Genomic DNA, 4,959 nt, shown 5'->3' with positions numbered 1-4,959 from the left:
ATGTAATGACAGGGTGCTCTTCCCTCACCAGGAACTACTAGTACTTTTTATGAATAAGGACATGATATAGTCTCTAATGCCAGTATCTCAAACCTAGACTTCCCTTTAATTCCTTTGTCTCCATGACTCCATGAAATGGATTGCCAGTTTAGGAATGTCCAGCAAACAAGTTAGAAAGAGTAGATTAAGCTGTAGTGATGCTAAATTTTAATTAGATCTTAGACAAAGATATCCCTAGTATCTAAATAGAATGCCAGGTAAATGGAAGAAGTAAACCAGGCAGGCAAATGTGCAATTGCAATTAGTGGATATATTTAAACTCAATCTTAGTAATTATCTGTTAAGAGTAGGAGTCAGTAGCTCGACCAGTGACCTTGAACAAATTGTATAGTTCTTTAAAAATTTTCCCAGTCCATAAAACAGAGTTAATACCATTTCTATTTACTGACCTCAGACAATGATGTCTCAGGATACATTATATGTTCTGAGATCTGGCTATAAAAAATCCTGCATTAATAGAAAACATTGTTACTTTGTTGAAAATTAATGCCTTGATATTTACATAGTACCTTAGAGAGTTACAAACTTATACTCCATTTTTACCAACACAGAACAACTGAGTTTCTGCTTATTTTGCCCCCTGATATTAGTTTTTATATTTCCATGTTTGTTTGTTTGTTTTCTTTTCTGGCCATATTTCCAACCTCTTTAGATCATATTATTTTGTCTTTTCACCTTCACTTGTGAATTCAAAACTATCCAATTTAGCATCATTACAGAGTTTAATTAACATATTTCTTTCAGACACTTAATAATGATGTTAAACAAAAACCCTGTGTTACCATAATGACAGCAAAGTCAATCTTCTTTTTGAAACAACTGCCCATGTAAGAGAGCAGATGTGTCGGTCTCTGCCGTAAAAGGTCCAAATGGGAGTAGAAGGTAGCAGTATTGGGAAAACATGAGATAGGACATTCTCACTATTATATTTCAGGTGGAAGATCAAAGAATTTAGTCAGAATATCAGAAGCAATGGGGTGAGCAAACTAATTTTTTTAATTCCTTGAGGTCAGCATTAGGAATGCGACTCTATATCAGTTCAGGAACACTCTCTGAGCTCCTTCCCCCTTGGAACCACTAGATGGTCAAAAGTTAATAATTATCATATCTAGTAGGGACTGAAGAACTAATGGGCGCTGTGCTTGGCACTGGAGTATCTGCAAAACTTCTATGACATTAACCCTGATTTTAGGGAGTCCACACTGTATTAGAGACACGGAAGTCCAATCTGCTTTAAACCAAAATAAGAAGTGTCAGATGAACCAAGAGGCATAGATGAGAGAGTGAACTGGGTGGTATGGAAGAAACTCAGAGAAGATATTTTAATTGAGTTTTTCAGTAAGAATTTGAGAAATGGAGCATGGGAAGAAACTAGTGGAAAGGACCCATGTATGTGTGCAAGGATATTTGGAATGAGGCATTCTCTAAGGCTGGGGAATTGGTTTGTGTGATCAGAGTAAATGAGGACAAGTGGGAATGGCAGAAGAGAAAACTAACAAGATAGGATCAGGAGGGAGGTGGGTAGGGAGAGGGTGGTTGGGTTATGGACATTGGGGAAGGTGTGTGCTATGGTGAATGCTGTGAAGTGTGTAAACCTGGTGATTCACAGACCTGTACCTCTGGGGCTAATAATACATTATATGTTAATAAAAATTTTTTAAAAAATTAAAGGAAAAACTAAAATTAAATTAAATTTTTAAAAAAAGATTGCATCAGGAATATCTTGTGAAGGGTTTGAAGTTTACTCTCTAGGCAATTGGGTAGAGTTGGAAACAGCCTAGAATTTCAAGTTGGGAATTAACATGGTCAGTTTATGTCAGTATTGATCACTGGACTGATGCCTGAGGAAATTTCAATCCAGTTTCGGTATTTATGCCTTTCAAGCCATTCCAACAGTACTTACCTTCTTCAGTTGTAGAGAGCAAGCATGCAAGCAGAAATACCACAAAATACAGATGGGTATCTGAATTCTGCTATTGATTTCTCCTCCATCCCTGAGAAGTTTATTTATTATTTATTTTTTATTTTTTTTTAAGATTTTATTTATTTATTTGACAGAGAGAGAGAGAGATCACAAGTAGGCAGAGAGGCAGGCAGAGAGAGAGAGAGGGAGAGAGAAGCAGGCTCCCCGCTGAGCAGAGAGCCTGATGTGGGGCTCAATCCGAGGACCCTGGGATCATGACCTGAGCCGAAGGCAGAGACCTTACCCCACTGAGCCACCCAGGCACCCCCACCCTGAGAAGTTTATTGTCATTACATAAAGTTCATTTTCCTCCAAAATGAGGTATTATATGGTAAAAACAGGAGTGGCTTAAATGCTCAGGATAGTATCTACTTTTCTTTAATTTTCTAGTTATGTTATACTTAACAAGACTTTTTAAAAGCCTTGCTAATTAACATATGCCTAGTTATATATTTATATTTATCTAATATATTTGCCCAGTTTTCTAGTGATTTTGGAAATCACTAACAGTCTTTGTTAGAATTCCAAGCTTTGTTATTAAAAAAGCATTTCTAACTCATTTCAATATACTTTCCTACCCCAGTAAATCTAATTAACATGATAATTACTATGATGACACACAATTTTGCAGTTAATTAAAGTTAAAACCTGAGAAACAGTTCCCTTTTTTATATATTAGCAAACATCTGAATACAGATGAGATAAAAAGAATTACAGTGACCTCAAGAAAGTATTTTAAAAACTTCAAAACTTTTTTTTTTAACTTAATATGTGAGAACATGTTTTGTTTCTTTACTCCTGAGAAGAAAGTAAAAAAGTTAACAAGGCTTTACACTCACTAATGGGCTGAGCTCAATGCCATCAATATATTAAATTTTAGAGGTACATTTGCTCAATGAATGAATGGATCTTCAGTTAAACCACTTGTAATGTAAATTGATTAAATATATGACCATTATCCATTTTACTGACAGCTGTTCACCATTCCCCTAAGGCTTACAACCTGCTGTTGTCAATTTTTATTGAGCATTCACAAAGATTTAGGCACTGAACACACCCAGTGCATTAAATCTCCCTGCCTCATAGAGGTTTACTTTCTAGTAAGACATCACCCTCCCTCTTTGTACATTAAGCCTGTCACAGCAAGATAGAAAGGCAATCCCACTCCTATGTTCCTTGAGCCCATAGTCTCTGTGCCTGGCCCTATGTTAGGTGGCAGATACCTCTGAAGGCCAGATAGATAAGACCAATGTGTTTTCTGCCCTTGTGGGATTTATATCCTGTCATGTTCTCTCAGACAAGGGTGGCATTAGACAGATCATTACAAATGTCATAACTGTTAAGAAAATTAGAAAAATAAAAGGCAGTGGAATTCCATAGTTTGGGTCCTAGGTAAATTTGGGGAGTAAAAAAAAAAAAAAATCTCATTATTTGTAGTTTCCTTAGGTTTGACCTAGATACTTTTTTTTTTTTTTAATGTTGACACGCTTGCATTCATGTATTCATTTCACAAAGCTAATCAGTTTTACCACCTAGTCTTATCAGTGTGAAACCTTGGAATGCTATTGGAAGTAATGTGGAAATATTCCATGTATGTTAGGGCCATTGGATGGGACAGACTTAAGTGAGGAGCTTGCATGATTCTGCCCTCCAGAAAACCTTAGAATTATGATTTATAAATTTCCAGCTTTGATGTGCAATAAAGGTTACAATGATGGGAGTTGGGAGGCTTAGTTCAAAAATATCAGAGCTAATAAAATTAAGAGTAATACACGTAAGGAAATGAAAGGAGACCTTGCAAGATGGCATCAGATTCTTCAGCAAATGCTCTAAATTGTTTTTAAAATTGGTATTGCTATTAACATAATTGTAAAATAAGGAGTGATGTGGCATTTTTTATTAAAACTCTATAATCAAGAAATTATAGGAAAGCCTTATTTCTGAAAGAAAGCAGCTAAAAAAAATCTGAACAATCTTTTTTTATTACATTTTCCAGGTGTAATTTGTATTAACTTCTCCACCCAGAAATTTTTACAGTATTTTGGCAACCAAACCATTTTAGAAATGAAATGCATGATGTTTCATTTCGTTCATAGAAATCTAAGAAACCACGTTCACAAGTCTCCTTTATCAATCAGAATTTCAATTACCATTGTAATTCCCAGAGAATATGGTATGAGAGGTGAATTTTCTGTCCATGCAAAAACAGTAATAAAAAAGTGAAAGAGACGTGATTACTTCTTATCTGCCAAGCTTCATTATTCATCTGTCTTAGGCCATCTCCCAACCATATTATCAGTTCCCCTTTCCTTGGGTATTTCTGATACTTAACAATGGTTTAATTATAGTTACTCAAAATAATATAGAGAACAAAATGATTATACACTATAAAGGATATTTAATTTCCCAGTGTTGGCCACAAAACAAGTTTTAGCTAAATGCTTCTATTAATTATGACTACAAGTCTAGTCCCAGATTTATCTATACTAACGGATGACAGTGTTGTCTGTTACATTGGCACTTCCCATTGATTTAATCTGTTGGATAAAACATAACCAAGAAGATACCAGTCATGAGGAATATATAGAATCCTTGGACCTTCCCCACTTTCTCAATACATAGAAGTCTGTTTATCTTTCCTATTGTGATCCATGACTAATTTATAGCAGCTGAAAGCTGACCTCAAAGAAAAAAAAAAAACTGTCCTTCTCTATCTTTTGATCACTGTGACAGCTACAAACTCAAACACGTTGCAAATCTTTCTGTCTGGGCATCCAGGGAAAGACTGTCACTCAGGCGGTAACCTTTATTGAGCCCCAGTATGCATGGAGAGCACTGCTCTGGCAACTTCAGAATATCACAAAGGTACTGAAGTTCCTACAGAAGCCCTGACCATCAGGGGCTCTCAGAGTAAGAGACAGTAATCAATTCCAAGA

Source organism: Mustela putorius, unplaced genomic scaffold, assembly GCF_011764305.1.
Source record: "Mustela putorius furo isolate JIRA1106 unplaced genomic scaffold, ASM1176430v1.1 tig00000275_pilon_pilon_pilon, whole genome shotgun sequence".
Taxonomy (NCBI): Eukaryota; Metazoa; Chordata; class Mammalia; order Carnivora; family Mustelidae; genus Mustela; species Mustela putorius.
This window is presented reverse-complemented; position numbering follows the sequence as displayed.